General features: G+C 39.2%; 1 long non-coding RNA gene across 1 annotated transcript; it reads left to right on the top strand.

Annotated features, from left to right (window-relative positions):
* The first annotated feature begins 16901 nt into the window (after nucleotides 1-16901).
* Nucleotides 16902-21194, top strand: LOC146379130 (uncharacterized). Its single transcript, XR_014801483.1, has 3 exons — nucleotides 16902-16934; nucleotides 19346-19371; nucleotides 20618-21194. It is a non-coding gene; the product is annotated as an uncharacterized LOC146379130 (long non-coding RNA).

Here is a 21194-nt window from a genome sequence, read left to right as displayed (position 1 = left end):
AGATTTATCAATCAACTTAGACCCAAACCTTTGGTCTCAGATATGCTTAAAAACCTTTCAATGGATCAGAAATCCCAGTTTGCAATTAATACAATACAAAATATTACACAGAGTGCACTATACTGGTCATAGGATGTTCAAGATGGGCTATACGCCTTCCAACAACTGCTCACACTGCACAGCAAATACACCGGACAATTACATCCACGCTCTTTGGTTCTGTCCACCAGTTCAGAAATTTTGGCGTGAGAGATGTGAAGACTTATCAAAGTGTCTGAAATGTAACATTCCAGCCTCCCCTTTAGTATGCTTGCTGGGCAACTTGGATGAGGTCACTGCAGAAATAAACACAGCCCACGTTGTTTTTACGGCCCTATGCATTGCCAAGAAAATGGTCCTCATTAACTGGAAAAATAAAAATAATCTTAATTCTAACCAATATAAAAACCATCTAATAGATCACATTAGTCTTGATACAACCTCTGCCATCACATTTGATCAATCCCTTTGGGCTCCTTTGATCGGCTTCATCACCTAGTGGGGGTGGGGGGTCATGGTTTGGTCCTGCCTTCGCTATTGTGGTTGATGTGGGGGTAGGGACGGCCTTAGGGCGTCTGGGGAGTCCCTAGGGACGTTTCCCTGGAGGGCCTAACCTGGGGGCTGTGGCCATGACCTGGTTAGAAGCTCTGGGGCTCTTGGATGGTGTTTTCCTTGTGGCTGCGTACAGCGGAGATGGGGGAGGGTCTGTGCTGGCGGACGTTGGTTACTGGCCTGGTAGCCTGGCTGCCCCTGGGAGGGTCCGGGACGGGCGTGGAGGCTTGGGGGTCTGGGGGTGCTCCGCCCCCCGGTCTGGGGTGCTGGCCGGGCCTTGGGGGCTTGGGTCCTGGCTGTTGTGTCGCCGGAGCAGTGGGTGGGTGGGTGCAGGGGGGCTCAGCCCCAGTGCAGGGGATCTCTGGTGCATCGGCCCAACTAGGGGGCTCTCTAACTGGTGGGGAGGTTGTTACATCTTTGCAGGTGGTCTCCTCACTACAGGAGCTCACTCTGCAGGTGGGGGGAGAGATATAGGAGAGGGGGAGAATGAACTCAACCTGGGTGTCTATTGTCTTGTGTAGTTTGGGAGATGATTGGATGATGGGGTGGGTGCAGTTTTTTCTGGGGTGGAGTCGGGTGGGCTGCCCCGGACTCTGTGGGGCTGGGCAGTGCTGCTGCTGCGGGCCCCGGTCCGTATCGGCCTGGGCCCCCTTGCCCTGGTTGGTTCCAGAGCGTGGGGGTGCCTACTGGGGTCAGCGGGGGAGCTGGCCCCAGGGAGGGGCCGCTTGCCCCTCCCTTTCTTCCCTCCCCATCCTCAGCTGCCTCCCTATTCCCGCTCTACCACACCCACCCACACACGCAGGGCTTGGGGTGCAGGTATGTCACCAGGGTGCAGGGGAGGCACTCCCCCTCTGTCCCCTTCTGGCCGCCTGTGCCTCAATTTTATTCTGCAACCTAGACATCCACATTACTCACACTCTCACATAACACATACATATAGGGCCTTGGGGGTGGGCACGTTTTACAGCATCCAGAGGATGGTCGTTGTACTCCAACCCACCTCTGGCGCTGGTGCCCTACCCTCAATTTTAAATGCATTTAGACACTGAGGGTTTTCGGGAGGAGCCGTGCTGCTCTCTGAGAGGAAGCTAGTACCATGCTCTCCTGAGTTTTAAATGCACTTTAGAACAGCACACAACAACATTACATATGAGCGGGCGTAGGGAGGTTTGAGGTCTTCACTCACCCCGGTTCTGTTAGCCGTCAGGGCTGGGGGGCTGGGGGGCTGGGAGGAGGTGCTGGCCGTCAGACTGGGGTCTGGGATGCGGGGCCTCCCTGCTACTGCAGATAAGGAAGTGGTCCGCTTGCCTCCACCCCAGAGAGAAGGGTTACATCTCCTGGGTCTAGGTGCGGCTTGCCCCTCTGGGGGCGGGGGTACCTGGACCTGGGATATAGAGTATGTTTGGGGAGTGCGACTGTCTGTGCAGTGTCTATTTGTGTCTGTCTACACGTCGGGTGAGTGCCGAGTATTTGGTTGTGCATATGGGGGTGGGAATGCACGTCTGTGTCCGCGTGTGCCTGTTTGTCTGTGTCTATATGTCAGGTTGGGTCTTAGACTCAACCTCTCTGGGTACATCTCAGGCCCTCTAAAGTACGGAGGCCTATCTCCCCTCACCACACTCCCTGCCGGTGGCTGATGCCCTCAGACGTTGGTGTGTTGGTGGTCCTTGTCGTCTGGGGCTGGGCGCTCATGCATGTACCGGCTCACTCCTGGTGGCCGATTGGCGGGGCCGGGCGCCTGTGGCCCGGCTGGGCTCCTTCTGGGGGGTGGGATGCCCTCAGGCCTCTGGCCTCTGGGCCTGAAGCTCGGTCCTCTCTGGCACAGCTGGCTGCCGGCAGAGCCCGCGGGCACGCCACTGCAACCCCCTCTGGCCTCTGCTCCGTAGCTGCGGGGTGACCTCTCGTTTGGGGCTCTACTCAGCTCTTCCCAGGAGGGTGGCACGGTTCCCCCCCCCTTTGGTGGTCCTCCTCGGGTCCTTGTACTCTGGGGCCTCTGGTTATCTGGGGCCTGGATCTCCTCCATACCTGCTTCATACCCTGGTGGACGGGGCTATGGCTCCCCACACTCCCTAGCAGATCGTTACATGGAGAAACCTTTGGAATACAAGCATGCTGATCCACACAGGTGTACACACGGGTGTTCACAGACGCGGACTACACCTTTCTTGGCTGCTGCCTCAAAGCACATTGTGCGCTGTCTATCTTGCGTGCTGCACAATATCGTTTATTATTTAGTATCTACTGTTATCTACTGCTAGCTAGTTTATTGTGATGGTGCTGTTTTTATTATGTTGCTCTTTGTTGTTTTCTTTCTCTTCTGTTTTTTTTCTCCATACAGGTGATCCAGGCGTTTTGTTTGTTTGTTTGTTTTTTCCTTTCTTCCCCCCCTTCTCACCGTCCTTTCTCCCCTTTGGTTTTCTTTCTCTCCCTCTCTTTCTTTCATTCTTTCTCCCTGTCCTATCCCCCAGTCACGTCTGTCCCGTTTGTAGCAACCAAAAATAAAATAAATACATAATTATAATAAAGGTCAATCAAATGGACCAATATGGCAAGGCCATGATGATCCACTTGGTAAAATAAATCCGCTTGGCATCTTTCTTGGCCTTAAGACAACAATTCTGATGGCTAAAGATCCAAACGGGACACAAAAAAAAAAAAAAAAAAAAGTAAATGGACAGCTAAAATTCCAGAGCCTTCATGGCTGTGGTTGTGCAAATTAAATGATTCTTTCATAGCAAAGTTGGTCACCCCTGACTTTTCAGCTTCTCGTATCTTACATAATTCAATCTTGATATACATAATATAAGGATAGCCACTTGAATAAATCAGAATTAATTCTGCAGCTGCCCATGAACACCATGCATAACAGCCTCAAAGAAAATGCACCGATACATGGCATAATCAAGACTACATACATATACAATTAGGAACAAGAAGATAAGTACATATCTCATAATGGTGTCGTTTCATGTCAGTCTTAGCTCCACTTTTAAAAAATACATAAGACTTAAATTAAAAGCAAAATATTCTCTTGGAGAACTACTTTTTCATAAAGAAAAAATATTTCTGTGCCAAACCTCTTTTGTGAAAGACAGTGTTAATTAAATACTGGTGTCAACTACCTCCTCCACATTATGGTCAACCTTACTGCTAACAAAAAGAAAGCATAGTCCTTTTATCTTGTACTAATTATTTTTTACTATCAGCAGTGATTTAAAGTGTTGTTATACAGGGAGTGCAGAATTATTAGGCAAGTTGTATTTTTGAGGAATAATTTTATTATTGAACAACAACCATGTTCTCAATGAACCCAAAAAACTCATTAATATCAAAGCTGAATGTTTTTGGAAGTAGTTTTTAGTTTGTTTTTAGTTTTAGCTATTTTAGGGGGATATCTGTGTGTGCAGGTGACTATTACTGTGCATAATTATTAGGCAACTTAACAAAAAACAAATATATACCCATTTCAATTATTTATTTTTACCAGTGAAACCAATATAACATCTCCACATTCACAAATATACATTTCTGACATTCAAAAACAAAACAAAAACAAATCAGCGACCAGTATAGCCACCTTTCTTTGCAAGGACACTCAAAAGCCTGCCATCCATGGATTCTGTCAGTGTTTTGATCTGTTCACCATCAACATTGCATGCAGCAGCAACCACAGCCTCCCAGACACTGTTCAGAGAGGTGTACTGTTTTCCCTCCTTGTAAATCTCACATTTGATGATGGACCACAGGTTCTCAATGGGGTTCAGATCAGGTGAACAAGGTGGCCATGTCATTAGTTTTTCTTCTTTTATACCCTTTCTTGCCAGCCACGCTGTGGAGTACTTGGATGCGTGTGATGGAGCATTGTCCTGCATGAAAATCATGTTTTTCTTGAAGGATGCAGACTTCTTCCTGTACCACTGCTTGAAGAAGGTGTCTTCCAGAAACTGGCAGTAGGACTGGGAGTTGAGCTTGACTCCATCCTCAACCCGAAAAGGCCCCACAAGCTCATCTTTGATGATACCAGCCCAAACCAGTACTCCACCTCCTCCTTGCTGGCGTCTGAGTCGGACTGGAGCTCTCTGCCCTTTACCAATCCAGCCACGGGCCCATCCATCTGGCCCATCAAGACTCACTCTCATTTCATCAGTCCATAAAACCTTAGAAAAACCAGTCTTGAGATATTTCTTGGCCCAGTCTTGACGTTTCAGCTTGTGTGTCTTGTTCAGTGGTGGTCGTCTTTCAGCCTTTCTTACCTTGGCTATGTCTCTGAGTATTGCACACCTTGTGCTTTTGGGCACTCCAGTGATGTTGCAGCTCTGAAATATGGCCAAACTGGTGGCAAGTGGCATCTTGGCAGCTGCACGCTTGACTTTTCTCAGTTCATGGGCAGTTATTTTGCGCCTTGGTTTTTCCACACGCTTCTTGCGACCCTGTTGACTATTTTGAATGAAACGCTTGATTGTTCGATGATCACGCTTCAGAAGCTTTGCAATTTTGAGACTGCTGCATCCCTCTGCAAGATATCTCACTATTTTTGACTTTTCTGAGCCTGTCAAGTCCTTCTTTTGACCCATTTTGCCAAAGGAAAGGAAGTTGTCTAATAATTATGCACACCTGATATAGGGTGTTGATGTCATTAGACCACACCCCTTCTCATTACAGAGATGCACATCACCTAATATGCTTAATTGGTAGTAGGCTTTCGAGCCTATACAGCTTGGAGTAAGACAACATGCATGAAGAGGATGATGTGGACAAAATACTCATTTGCCTAATAATTCTGCACTCCCTGTATAAAGGTGATTGCACCTATTTAGATTAATTCTAACAGAAATGATGTTTTGTAATTAAAATGTACAATACTGTTGGTGTCACATTTACGTGGAAAAGAACGTTTTACCATGCTAAGCAACATCCTTGATTCAATAGCTTGCATAACCACCTTCAGCAGCAATAATTTGAGGTAACTGTTTTCAGTACTTTCTGAGTGTCTGAAAATGAGGTCTGTAGGTTTGTATTTCAATTGCATAATTATTGTTTGATTTCAAGTTCACTATTGTTGTGTACAGAGACAAAATTACAAATTGCCTCACTGGCTAAATACCTATGGATCTAAATGTATTTGAATGTTTTTAGTTTTTATTTTTTTTAAACTTTTAAATAATAATAATAAAAAAAGATTATAAATATGTTTTCATGATTGAATGATGATTGAGCTTATATACTTAATGGATCTCTTTTTGTCTTTCTTTCTTTTCTTTTTTTTGGCGGGGTAATAGGGTTTTGTGAGCGTAAATCCTGTGAAATGAAAAATCACATCCAAGTTCCACGTCAGAAAGAAGACTGAATGAACAGCAGAACAGGGAAGTAAATCCTCGCAAAACATTTTACACAAAGAGGTTGGCAGACAGGTGACGACTGTCCATCAATGACGTTAATTCACACAGAAAAAATATGTGTGGGTTCATGTGGCAAATCTAAGGCTAGTTTACACATGTTTTATATTGTTTTTGCAGTGATGGCACCCCTTTTTAAGAAATGGGAGGTGTGTTCCAACTTAAGGTGGATAATACTCCTCAGCCCTGATGGGATAGTCTATCCCAGGGTGCTGGAAAGGAGTCTGTCAGCTAGTCAAACCTTGGATTCAGCAGGGACAAAGCAGTTTGTCCTTGTGGGGAACACAGAAAGAGAATGACAGAAAGGGAGACTGATAAATGATTTGGTGCAATGATTAGTAGAAGAGAAAGATGAGAATGAATGCAAAACGTTTCATTTCCTGGTTGATCTACATTCCTACCCTATTGTATGTGGCACTGGCTAAAAGCTATGTGTAGTGAAAAAAGAATAAGACTGCAGATACAAGCAGAAGAAATGGATGGTTGAATCAATGTTTCAATATTGTATCTAAAGTATGTTTGAGGTTTCTTTGTTGCTTTTTTATTATTGTGTGGATGCTTTAAGCATCCACACTATTGAGTTCCTGTTTCTCTTTATTCTTTATTATTGTGTGGATGCTTTAAGCATCCACACTATTGAGTTCCTGTTTCTCTTTATTCTTTATACTTTATTGTGTGGATGCTTTAAGGCATCCACACTATTGAGTTCCTGTTTCTCTTTATTGTGTGGATGCTTTAAGGCATCCACACTATTGAGTTCCTGTTTCTCTTTATTCTTTATACTTTATACTTTATACTTTATTATTATTCTTCTAGTTGCTCCGTATTTCGCCGATTAACTACTTCCACAATTTTTGTGCTATTTTCACCGTTCAAATTTTAAACTATTCTGCTATTTCTGCTAATTTCTGCTATGATTTTTGCTATTTATTACTATTATACTTATTAAAATATTAAGCTTTTTTCCTTTAATTTGTCCCATTGAAATGAATGGGAAACTTCCGCAATTCTGCTAAAACTTGCTCGTTTTTGAAACTTAACTACTTCCTCATACTTTCGCCTAGAACAACCATTCAAATTTTAAAATGTTCACAAATTATTGGGCTATTCATGTATGATTCAGCTTTTTCATATCTGTTACCGTTTTCATCTTATCCCTCTTCAATTTTTGAGTTTCATCTTTTTGATTTTTCACAAAATACATGCGTTGTTATGGTTGCTATGCTCTTGGCTTCCAGTGTGCCACTGAAGGTTTCGCAGTCCTCTCTTCATGTCCGAACAACTTCTTGCTACTTGCTCAATTTTCACTCAACTTCCACAAATTATACATCAAAACGTAGGTATTTTTGCTGGCTTTCAGAAAATGTCACTATCATTGTTGTGGGATTTATAGAATTTTGGCAAATCTCCTCAGACCAACACAAGGTCTCAAAACTCTCCATAGAAAGTCAATGGAGAGTTTGTTCAAAATCACCGCTTGATTTCTGTAATGAGAGGCATATTCGAATCGTCATATCTCCTTAACGAATCGAAGTTCAAACATGAGGCTTGTCCCCGTATATCTTCAGACACTCCTGACGCTCACAATTCAAGAATTTTTTTCTCACCTATTACCGTTCTGAGATGAGTTGGACTTGTTTGAGGGTAGGAAATTCGTCCTTCGCTCAGATTTCTTCAGATTTCAAACTCTGGAAATGAACCACTTTTTTCTCTCGTCATATCTTTTTTTTGGATTTCAACAGAGACCTGAAAATTTCCATGACTGTTCACCAAAGCCTGCTGTCTCTTACGGTGAAAGAATGATATCGATACTCAAAATAGATTTCGAGTTACAAAGCGTTGTTTGAGGGCAGGTCAAGGCAGTTTTTGCTTCGCCTCTACTCAGTTATGGTGCATTACAAGTCAAATATCTTTAATAATTCATATTTTAATGATAAATTGTCAACACTTGAAGATTCCCCCATCTCTTCTGAACAAAACGGTGTAAGAATGACCGTTCTAGCCCCTACGGTTAGGAAATTATAGCCATTTGTTTGAGGGGAATCCTCACTATGTGAAATAAACTGAAAGAAGCAGGTCTGTGTCTCTGTGCTGCATGTGTAAACAGATGCAGCGGTTTTGGCGGGAAAACGTAAACAGCCTCTCTGATTGGTGGATTCAAATTGAGCAGGTCCCAGGCAATTTGACTGACCTAGAAACATACAGGCAGTATCTGGTGGCTGTTATTTCTTTCTTTCTTTGTCAATTTTTTACCTTTCAACAAGTACATTCATAGTATTTCTGCTACTTTTTGGTATTGGTGATAAATATAGTATTTCTGCTAAATCATAGTATTTCTGCTACTTTGTGGTGTTTGTGATAAATATAGTATTTCTGCTAAAATATAGAATTTCTGCTATTTTATAGGATTTGTGCTAAATTTAATAATTCTGCTAAATCATAGTATTTATGCTTCTTTTTGGTATTTGTGATAAATACAGTATTTCTGCTAAAATATAGAATTTCTGCTATTTTATAGGATTTGTGCTAAATATAGTAATTCTGCTTAATAATAGTATTTCTGCTAAATTATAGCATTTCTGCTACTTTGTGGTATCTGTGATAAATGCAGTATTTCTACTAAAACATAGAATTTCTACTATTTTATAGGATTCGTGCTAAATATAGTAATTCTGCTAAAACATAGCATTTCTACTAAATGTAGTATTTCTGTTTAATTATAGTATGTCTACCAAATCATAATATTTCTGACACAAGCAGCATCTGTGGTGTCTGTGCGTCTGTGTGTGTGTGTGTGTGTGTGTGTGTGTGTGTGTGTGTGAGAGAGAGAGAGAGAGAGAGAGAGAGAGAGAGAGAGAGAGAGACCCTTTTTTGGCAGCATCTCATCGTAGGATATAAATTGAACATATTGAGACTGGTTGACAGGCATAGATCCTATGTGTGTGTCCCTCTATGCATTTGTGTTTCCATATGTGTCCATATTTGTAATTGTGTGTATCTGCTGGCTGTTATTTCTCTTTGTTTGTTTGTTTTGTTTTTTTAAATTTCTGTTAATTTTTCACAGTTGAACAAGTACACTTGATGGAGCCTAACCATGTTCAGCATTTTTTCAGCTGTCCATTTTGCTTTTCCAATATTTTTACTTAAGTTATTACTATTATGCAAACTCATAGTATTTCTGCTACTTTTTAGTATTTGTGCTAAATATAGTATTTCTGCTAAGTCATGCCATTTCTGCTATTTTATAGGTTTTCTGCTAAATATAGTGTTTCTGCCAAATACTATTATTTCTTCCAAATAATAGTATTTCTGCTAAGTTATTATGTTTCTCTTCAGTCACAATTTTTTTGCTAAGATGTTATGTTACTGCTCCATGTCTGAAATGCATTACAGAAAGCCCATGTCTCTGTCGGTGTGAGCAAGGGATGCAGCTGCATTGACAGGGACAACTACATAGCCTGATGAAGCAGACAGAAGTGACAGCTCTGATTGGTGGATTCAAATTGAGCAGATCCAGGCTTTTTGACTCTCATAGATACAGCTGAAAAAAAACCTGAAGAAGCCGATGTCAGTGTTTGAAAAAGTTTTTGAATTTCTAATAACTTTACAGAAGTGTGTGAGTGTGTGTGTGTGTGCGTGTGTGTTTGTGTGTGTGTGTGTGTGTGTGTGAGAGAGAGAGAGAGAGAGAGAGAGAGAGAGAGACCCTTTTTATGGCAGCATCTCACTGTAGGATTCAAATTGATTATATTTAGACTGGTTGACTGGATTACATCCTGTGTGTGTGTCTCTCTGTGCATTTGTATTTCCATATGTGTCCATAATTGTAATTGTGTTTATCTGCTGGCTGTTATTTCTTTCTTTCTTTTTTTTTTTGCCAATTTTTTACCTTTCAACAAGTACATTTGAGCGACGCTTACCATGTTCAGCATTTTTTCAGCTGTCCATTTTACTTTTCCAATCTTTCTATTTAAGTTATTACTATTCTGTTAAATCATACTATTTCTGCTATTTTATAAGATTTGTGCTAAATATAGTATTTCTGCTGAATTATAGGATTTCTACCAAATCATAGTATTTCTGCTTAAATATAGAATTTCTGCTATTTTATAGGATTTGTGCTAAATATAGTAATTCTGCTTAATAATAGTATTTCTGCTGAATTATAGGATTTCTACTAAATAATAGTATTTCTGCTAAATCACAGTATTTATGCTTCTTTTTGGTATTTGTGATAAATACAGTATTTCTACTAAAACATAGAATTTCTGCTATTTTAAAGGGTTTGTGCTAATCATAGTAATTCTGCTAAATCATAGTATTTCTGCTTCTTTTTGGTATTTTTGATGAATACAGTATTTCTGCTAAAACATAGCATTTCTACTAAAAGTAGTACTTCTGTTTAATTATAGTATGTCTACCAAATCATAATATTTCTGACACAAGCAGCATCTGTGGTGTGTGTGCGTGTGTGTGTGTGTGTGTGTGTGTGTGTGTGTCTTTGTCTGTGCTTGTGTGACTCAATTTTTATTCGTTGGTGACCAGCATCCATTAGTGGATTCAACTTGACCAGATTCAGACTGATTGACTGGCATAGAAACACACAGGACACTTCATGCTCTGTTTGTCTCTGTGTGGCCTTGTGTGTGTATGTTTGTATGTCTGTGTTTATGCTTGCATCTATGTTTGTACACATTGTTTTCTGAACATGGGTTATGTGTCTCTGTGTGTGTGTGTGTCCCTATTTGTAAACATTGCTAGGCATGTCATTTTTGCCTTAGCTTTGTGTATCTGCTGGCAGTTCCTTTGTAACTTTTCTCATGTTTCTGACAATTTTTCACAGTTGAACAATAACTAATCTTTTGAGGGAACTTCAGCTTTTTGAAGCTGGCCGTTTTGCGTTTCCAATATTTCTGCTAAAGTTATTACTTTTCTGCTGAATTATACTATTTCAGCTCCTATGTTGCATTTCTACTAGGTGTTACTATTATACTACTGTATGTTAAGTTGTACTCTTACAACATTTTTTCAAGTTTTTAGGTTTGTGCTACATATTAACATTTCTGCTGTATTATAACACTTCTGCCATGTTGTACTATTTCAGCTAAGTTACTATGTTTCTGCTGAGTTACAACATTTCTGCTTTTTTCTCCTTTGATATAGTATTTTTGCAAACTCTTTATGTTTCTGCAAAGTTATTATATTTTGGCTCAGTTGTTATTCATCTACAAATTTATTACAATTTCAACAACTTTTCTGATACTGACTTCAACTTCTTCAGCAATTCTCAGCTTTTTCAGCAGTTTTCAGCAGACAGCTTCAGCTTTACAGCATTCACACTGCATTTTCGCAGGAAATGCAAATTTTTCTAGTTATTATTGTGTGGATGCTTTTGTGGATGGTTGAATCAATGTTTCAATATTGTATCTAAAGTATGTTTGAGGTTTCTTTGTTGCTTTTTTATTATTGTGTGGATGCTTTAAGCATCCACACTATTGAGTTCCTGTTTCTCTTTATTCTTTATTGTGTGGATGCTTTAAGCATCCACACTATTGAGTTCCTGTTTCTCTTTATTCTTTATACTTTATTATTATTGTGTGGATGCTTTAAGCATCCACACTATTGTTTTCCTGTTTCTCTTTATTGTGTGGATGCTTTAAGCATCCACACTATTGAGTTCCTCTTGGGACTTCCGTACACTTTTTGGCACTTAACTACTTCCACAATTTTCAGCCGATTTTCACCGTTCAAATTTTAAACTATTCTGCTATTTCTGCTAATGTGTGCTATGTCTTTTGGTATTTTTCACTATTATACTTTTTAAAATATTAAGCTTAATTTGTCCCATTGACATGAATGGGAAACTTCTGCAATTCTGCTAAAATTTGCTTGTTTTTGAAACTTAACTACTTCCTCATATTTTCACGTAGAACAACCATTCAAACTTTAAAATGTTCACAAATTATTGGGCTATTCAGGTATAAATCAGCTTTTTCAAATCTTTTACCGTTTTACTTTTATGCCTCTTAAAGTTTTGAGTTGCAAAATTGTGATTTTTCACAAAATACATGCGTTGTTATGGTTGCTATGCACTTGGCTTCCAGTGTGCCACCCTAGGTTTCGCAGTCTTCTCTTCATGTCCGAACAACTGTTTGCTACTTGCTCAATTTTCACTCAACTTCCACAAATTATACATCAAAACGTAGGTATTTTTGCTGGCTTTCAGAAAATGTCACTATCATTGTTGTGAGATTTATAGAATTTTCGCAAATCTCCTCAGACCAACACAAAGTCTCAAAACTCTCCATAGAAAGTCAATGGAGAGTTTGTTCAAAATCACCGCTTGATTTCTGTAATGAGAGGCATATTCGAATCGTCATATCTCCTTAACGAAGCGAAGTTAAAACATGAGGCTTGTCCCAGTATATCTTCAGACACTCCTGACGCTCACAATTCAAGAATTTTTTTCTCACCTATTACCGTTCTGAAATGAGTTGGACTTGTTTGAGGGTAGGAAATTCGTCCTTCGCTCAGATTTCTTCAGATTTCAAACTCTGGAAATGAGGCAATTTTTTCTCTCGTCATATCTTTTTTTTGGATTTCCACAGAGACCTGAAAATTTCCATGACTGTTCACCAAAGCCTGCTGTCTCTTACGGTGAAAGAATGATATCGATACTCCAAATAGATTTAGAGTTAGAAAGCGTTGTTTGAGGGCAGGTCAAGGCAGTTTTTGCTTTGCTCTACTCAGTTATGGTGCATTACAAGTCAAATATCTTTAATAATTCATATTGTAATGATAAATTGTCAACACTTTAAGATTCCCCAATCTCTTCTGAACAAAACGGTGTAAGAATGACCGTTCTAGCCCCTACGGTTAGGAAATTATGGTCATTTGTTTGAGGGGAGTCGTCATTATGAGAAATAGACTGCAAAAATCCTGTGTCTCTCTGTGCTGCGTGCACCTGTTTTGGCGGGAAAAAGTGCACAGCCTCTCTGATTGGTGGATTCAAATTCAGCAGCTCACAGGCTGCTTGACTGAGCTAGAAACTTGCTTCTCTCTCCCTCTGTGTGTGTGAGTGAGTGTGTGTGTGTGTTTGTGTGTGTGTGTGTGTGTGTGTGTGTGTGTGTGTGTGTGTCTCTGTGTGTGTGTGTGTGAGAGAGAGAGAGAGAGAGAGAGAGAGAGAAAGCCTTTTTATGGGATGATCTCATTGTAAGATTTAAATTCAGTATATTTAGACTGGTTGACTGAATTGGATCGTGTGTGTGTGTGTGTGTGTGTGTGTGTGTGTGTGTGTGTGTGTGACAGAGAGAGAGAGAGAGAGAGAGAGAGAGAGAAAGCCTTTTTATGGGATGATCTCATTGTAAGATTTAAATTCAGTATATTTAGACTGGTTGACTGAATTGGATCTTGTGTGTGTGTGTGTGTGTGTGTGTGTGTGTGTGTGTGTGTGACAGAGAGAGAGAGAGAGAGAGAGAGAGAGAAAGCCTTTTTATGGGATGATCTCATTGTAAGATTTAAATTCAATATATTTAGACTGGTTGACTGAATTGGATCTTGTGTGTGTGTGTGTGTGTGTGTGTGTGTGTGTGTGACAGAGAGAGAGAGAGAGAGAGAGAGAGAAAGCCTTTTTATGGGATGATCTCATTGTAAGATTCAAATTCAATACATTTAGACTGGTTGACTGAATTGGATCTTGTGTGTGTGTGTGTGTGTGTGTGTGCGTGAGAGAGAGAGAGAGAGAGAGAGACCCTCTTTAGGGCAGCATCTCATTGTTGGAAAAAAGTATAATATATTCAGACTGGTTGACTGGCATAGACCCTCCGTGTGTCTCTCTCTCTGTGCATTTGTGTATACATATTTAATTTTGTGTGTATCTGTTGGCTGTTCCTTCTTGTTTTTTAAATTTATTTTTATTTCTTTTTTTTTTTCACAGGTGAACAACAATTAGTTTTGAGGGAATTTAACCATGATCCGTTTTTTTTTTCAGCTTGTCATCTTACTTTTCCAGTATTTTCACTTAAGTTATTACTATTCTGCTCAATCATAGTATTTGTTCTAAATCATTGTTATTATGCTATATTGTAGTATTTCTGCTAAATCATACTATTTCTACTATATTATATTTTTCTTTCTAAATATAGCATTTCTGCTATATAATTGTATTTCTGCTATGTTATAATATTTGTGCTAAACCAGAGTATTTGTGCTGAATCATAGTATTTCTGCCAAATGATAGTATTTCTGTCAAATTATAGTATTTGTGCTAAAACATAGTATTAATTTAAAATTACAATTTCTGCAACTTTTCAGCTTTTTCAGCTAGTTTTAGCAGACAGCTTCAGCTTTAAAGCAATTCAGAATTCATGATTACAACCAATATGTATTAGAATAAAAGAAACAAATGTGCAATGAACATGTCAAGAGTCGCTGTTAAAAAGACTCATGGCAGTGGGGTTAAGGGACTTCCTGAACGTCTTGAGTCCTGCAGTGGAGTGAGATGAGCCTCTGCAGCTCCTACTGTGAGGATGCTTAGGCGATCACCAAGACCAGCTCCTTGGTGTTGGTGTTCAGAAGAAGACTGTTCTTATTACTGCAGTCAGTTAAATAAATCTATCATAATAAAGTACATTTTAACATAATGACCTTGTGTTTATTTGTCTTTTAACCATTATTTCAAATTCAAAGAATCCTGTTTGAAACATTTATTAAACTTATAGAATTAAATTTCTGCTAGTTGCTTTTTGTTGCAAAAAAATCGAATATAATAATATTTAAATTTACATATATTTTTCACGTTTTCCATGCCAATTTTGTGTAATTCCGGAGGTTCCCACTACTCCTGAATGCCTCTTTTTTTACGTCTCCGCCTGACTCCTGAATCTCCGCCCACTCTCAGCTCGATCCCTGCCGGTAAGCGCTGCTTCTCTGTCTCTCTTCTCTGAAATGTCTATAAGTTGTATGAGGGATTTACCCAGTTGTTGTTAGTGATTTATGAAGCCAGTCGAAGTATAAGTCATGTTAAAGTAACACAATGACTGCTTTTTTAGTGAAACGTTGTAATTTTACTATTTAAAAGGAGTGTTTGGTATGCTAGCCCTAACAACCTAAGCGCTAACGCCTAGCCTAGCTGCTATAGGCCCAGTGTGAAATTAATATGGTTCATTTGATTGTTTATTACAGTTATTGTGTTGTATTTGGTTCATTCGGTGTGTTAGTGTTTCTGAGTCTGTTAAGGAAGCTGAAGATAGTTCTCTTCACAAATCAGTCAGTTAAAACGGCCTCATTCTTTTGTTTGTGAGGTAATGAGCCGTCATTAGCTGATTAGCTGCTGAAGCAGCAGGGTCGACAACTTCAAAGGAACCATTTTACCGCCATTAGTTGTGTCCCAAAACGTCGGCTGCATCCTTCGGAGGACCCGGCCTTCGCGGTCTACGTGGGCCGGGTCCTTCAAAGACCGAGAAGGCTGTGAAATTGGACGGTCTAGCCTTAAGATTTGCATCACCGCTGTCTCGCTGGAGTTTAATAAACTCGGCCGTCTGCTCCTTGCTATTTAAAATATAACAGGACACTGGCGTAAATTCTCGACCGTTTAACGTTTATTGAGCTGTGTGAAAATCCCGGAGGAACCCACCGGATGGATTAATCAAGCTTTATTTAATCTAATAATCTAATAACTTTAATCTCAGCCAAACCGATTTACTCCAGAACAAATAAAACACAGAAAAAGGCAAACAATTACATTTTTAAGTTATCCGACTGACTTGTATATCATGTTTAACCTGAGTAGCGAAAGAGCGGGGGTCTGAACCCCCCTCCCCGCTTGCTATCTAGCCGGTGGGTGACAGACGTCTCTGAAAACGTCGGCACACTTTTGCAAATATGCGATGTCTTGATAAACCAAGCAGATATTTGTAATTTACACCGCTACTTTCTCGCCTAAAAATATGTTAAAAGTTTATTCGGGGAAATGAAGGACGCATTTGTCAGCCGCATTTGGGACAGCCTTCGTCGACTGGCTGTGACGTAATCGGCCTTCAAATGCGGCCTCCGGAGGATGCAGCCGACATTTTGGGACACAGCTTCTGACTGAAAGCCGGGAGAAAGAGTCACGTGCCTGTACCGGTGTGTTTTTGTGCTGTGGGTTAATTAACAGAAGGCAGAGAGAGAGTGAGGATAAAACACATAATATAAGAATAATAACATCTCTTAACAAGAAGTTTTTTTTAATTAGTTAATTTTAGTTTTTTAGTTAAATTTTAAGAACTGTTTAACAAGCACTTGTTTGTGCAGGTTGTTTTTTTTAAAATAAAACCTACACCTGCAGCTCTGTTTAGCTTCTCACTTTGTGAAAAATTAACGAAATATAAAAAAGTCCACCTTCAAATAAATAAAATGCAGCAGTGCACCATTAATATTAAAAATATGAGTTGTAGATATTTAAAACAACAGCATATTAAATGATACTGTGTGCAGGTGATAATATTTTTAGAAAGCAGAATTTGAATGCAGACCAACTCAAATGTTGAAGCCTACAAAAATATCATCCAAGCTTTCATTCATGATTGTTCATACTTTGAAATTGTGATGTCAGAATTTGATAAAGTGTGCACAGCTAGGTGTAGCAAATCATTGCTTATTAAATCTACTGTGTTATCTAATAGCACCAAACTAATAGAGCTATCACATAACTAAGAGACGTGTGTGGCTTATTACAAATGGATGAAACCACATTTTACCTTAATGAAGACAGTAATCTTTAATAAGGTGTAGAAAAAAGAGGTGAGTTGTTTGTTGCTGTGGTAAACAAAGAAGTGTACTGAATCTTTTGGACTACACAGAGTGATGCAGTATTGACTGTGATGCTGATCTGAGTTGTCTCATTCTGTATTTTTGTGCTTTGTCTTTTGTTACACAGAGTGAAAGAGATCTTTGGTTTTGCCTTTGCTGGTAAGTAAACAGTGATTGTAACTGAAGCAGTATGAACCTGGCATTGCGTAGCACATTTGGCAACTTACATACAGTAGTTTGACTTTTTGTGATATGTTTCCATTTACTGATTGGCGAAAACACAAAGTCAGGATTTATTACGTGTAGCAGCAAAGCCCCCACCTCTGACTGTCCCTGAAAATGTCCCTGAAGTTTAATAGCCCATTTATGTATGATTTAAATTTCTTATGGGTTATTAAATCCAAACATAGCTAAATGGCAGTTGTTCATTTTTCTCCTTATGTTTGTGGATTTAAGTAGCAGACAAAACAATGAAAGTGTTTTAGGGGAGTCAGTATAAGTGGTTGCTCAAACACTTAAGAGCTGCACAGTGATTGATTCATATTGTCTCTCAAATTCTGCTGATGTATTTTGCACAGTTAAGCAATAATGAAAAACTAAGAGAACCAGAGGTGTGAGTGGACATTGTTAGGTACATTACAGCCAGTGTGTCTAATTGGTTTATTACTTATTTGGTGACTATAATGTGTTTTAAAATTACAGTTTATACTGATGGCTTGAGCACATTTTTTGTAACTATTGGCTATTTTTGCAAAACTTTACACACAAATAAGAAAACTCTTCACCCAATCAGCAAAACATTGTAGTTTTCTTGTAAAAGCGAATAACCCTTGCTTAAGTCTCCACACCTTTGTAAAAATGGTATTTTCGTATCCAACAGTTAACACAAGCCATCATATTAATAAGCACACAATGCACCAACTATACACTGATGGTATGAATAAAAAACACATCTGGCTTTTGCTTTCTCTGTGCACAAGGTAGGCTATGTCAGTTTGAGCTCATACTTTTGTCATAGATCCGCAAGCATAGAGGGATCCAAACTTCAAGTACTGGTGTTTATTTACACACATCAAAACAAACACAAGGGTTTATTTCCAAGTATAGGATTATTTGCAATCGCCATATTGACTATATGGGTTTCTTGGTCTGCAGTGAACATGCTTCCTCTGCCCCAGCATCTGGTCGTCTAGCAATTCTATAAAGTAACAATTTAAGTATTTTTACATCTATGGTATTGTTGTGTTTCTCATTGGCATATGGCAGTGCTACAAATCTTAGTGCAAAGTGACTGTACTAACCGATTCTCATTTCAAAATGTCCTTATGATGCTTGCTACAGTGTAGCGGCTCAAGTTAGGCTGAACCCGTTGGCCAGCTTCCCTCAGGGTCATTCCACGGTTGATTACATGGTCCACTATTGTAGCTCTGATGTCATCAGCAATTCTATTTCTTATTCTTCTTAGCCTTCCTCTCCCCCCTCCTCGTCCTCCTCTTGTTCCTCCTTGTCCTTGTCGTCCTCTTCATCCTACTACTTCACCTCCACGTCCTCTTGCTCAGCCTCCTCTACTTCTCACTCTTCCTGCTTCCTCCATTGTACTCCACACACAGAGCTTACCTGTATTATAGTGCTTAGGCTGATTGCAAAGTGAACTAATTATCTAAAAAAGTTTTCACATGTGACAGTGTGCCAGACAGTTAGCATAGCATAAATAATGGCCCAAATGCGTTGATCATTTGGGAATTAAGTGTAACGCAGTGAGTTGTGTTTACAGTTCTGCAAAAAGAATGCTGTGCAGTGGATTGTAGCTACAGGTTTGCAAAGTGTGTGTTACAAGATGGCAAACTGAGTGCAAAGCAGTGTTTGTGCTTTTAGTTTTGCAAACTCAGTGAGTGGTTTTGCTATAAGTATTAATAGTTTTAGAAATTGTGCTATAAGAATCACAGTTAGGGTTTAAGCATTCAGAAAAAACTGTAAATAGAAAAGTTGCCAAAAAGGTACACTGCAAAATACATAAATATTCCTAGCAACGGGTACAATGAGAGGACTTTTTAGTGTAAAAATTTAAGACATTTAATTTTAATTACAAAACATGGTGCACCTCTGCTATTGTAACATGTCAATATTTAAAGGTATTTTAAGATTTACATATTCATATCAGACATGATGAGGTTTTCTGTTGCTTCTGATTTATATAATTACTTTGTAGCTAACATTTTTAAAAGTTTTGGTTTTTACACTTTACTAGTACTGACCTGTTATAGAAAATGTTGGAGCCACAAAGCTTCTATGTTGGAAATATTTGGTATATCCTGCACTTGTGCCAACAAATATTGGTGGCTATTCTTTGCATTTCTGTAGTAATGAATGCTTTTATTACACTTGCTATAGCCATGTGAGACACTGCAGTTCATTCATCTCCTATTTAGACTACAGTAAGCTCATAAAGCCTTAAATAAATTGAGAATTTTACTACTTAATTTATGTCACAGTAAATTGGATTGTGTGTGAAGAGGCTCAACAGTCTGAATCATCAAACAGTGATCTGATGAATTGTTTCCTTTCTCTAGACTGCTGATCTGATCGTCTCAGTCTGGTAAGTAAAGGTTTGTCTGAGGTGCAGTGCTGGGAAATGTTTCTCATTATAGGAGATTCAGTTTAGTGCAGTGAGTCAGCACAGCTCTTGGCAATCATCAGATCCTAGAAAAGTCTATGTAAACATTTCCAGACTTACAGATCTCTCTTATCATCATAGTACATTTTTAATTAGGCCCTAATATCGGCCATGCTAAGTTTATTGTAGATTTAGCGGAGTGTGTATTAAACATGCCCCAAAATTGACTGAAAAATGTAGAAACTGCTGTATAGGAGTCATCTGTCTCCAAATTTTTCATTTTGCCAAAAGTCATACTGAGTAAATTATTTTTTACTTTTATGTTAACGGCTCCCCAGACATTATGATATACTGTTGTACCAGGTAAGTACACACAGAAACGGGAATTTGAGACCTTTGGGCATTTAGGATCATGTGAGTTGAGTGCATGTGAAGTGTTTAAAGCAGGTGGTCTGAAACTGTCTGCTCTGACTTCATTGTGTGGGTTTAGCTTGACCATATAATGTTTCTAGTAAGTTACTGTAGCACCACATCTTGGTTTACAGACTCTGTTTGTTTTTATTGTGTTAATAGAATGCAAAAATGTCCTTAGAAATGTTCCACCACCATATGTTAAACATTTTCATTCAGTTGAATCTAATAATGTACTGTACAACTCTTCAGTGTGTAATGATATATATGTTCTGTATTTTTCGGACTGTAAGGCGCACTAAATTCTAAGGCACATTAAGTCAAACAAAACAGATAAGTCAAACTTTATTCAACTCATTTACAATAACTCTCAAAATTGTTCAGTTGTAAGACATAAAATACAGAACAATACACTCACTTTTCAGGATTTGTGGATTGATGAATGTGGATTGATCAGTTTGAAATCTGCTTCATAAGCATGGCTCTCAACAGGTGCCAGGCCCTTATACACACACACCATACTATGTTGAAGCACAGTACGAATTACTCTACGAGGGTGCTGACTATGGTAGCCATGCTCCGACAATACATCAAGTGGTGCTGCTTTGTAGCTTACCAAAGTCATACTAAAACATTTGACAGATTGCCGTGTACCACATAGAATTGGTTTGAAATCAGTAAGCACAACCATACATAAGGTGCACTGTCTATTTTTGAGAAAATTAAAGGCTTTTAAATGTGCCTTATAGTCTGAAAAATACGGTAAAGGCAGGTTTATTGGAAGTGTGTCTAATTCCACTTTCTTTCTGTCTTACAGGTGACCTGCTGCAGAAAACCCTCTCCCTCTATCATTAACAAGCAATTAACAAGCAATTTCAGTCTGTCCTATCACTCTCCCTCTCCCTGCTCCATCTTTTTTGACAAGCCATTCTATCTTCTATCCATTCTCCGCCATGTGCTCTATCTAATTTGACAAGCTTGAACCTGAGTTGAAACGCAATCCTGTGACTTGAAATCCAGTTTTACCAGAATCTAAGTTTTTGGAATTGAAGTTACCACAACTTCGTCAATCTGTATTCAGAATTCTGAGAGATCTCCGCTCTCACTGCTCCAGCTTTCCTGTCGTTAAACTCTCTCACATCCAGTCATTTTGCTGGAAATCACAAGTAGAAAGTTAAAATTACAGTAGTAGAATTACAGTACAGTAGAACTCACAGTAGAAACTACTTACACAGCCCTACATTTGTCATTTTAATTTTGCATTACACTTTGGAATAAACATTGATTGGCTGTTTGGCTTACAGGTGCAATTGCTTTGATAAATTATATAAAATATACACCTCTTAAAGGTTTATTTGTAATAAGACAATCTGGTTATTTTGTAATATATACAT

The sequence above is a fragment of the Perissodus microlepis genome, chromosome 10 (assembly GCF_051167445.1).
Source record: "Perissodus microlepis isolate ML-2025 ecotype Zambia chromosome 10, ASM5116744v1, whole genome shotgun sequence".
Lineage (NCBI taxonomy): Eukaryota > Metazoa > Chordata > Actinopteri > Cichliformes > Cichlidae > Perissodus > Perissodus microlepis.
This window is presented reverse-complemented; position numbering and strand designations above follow the sequence as displayed.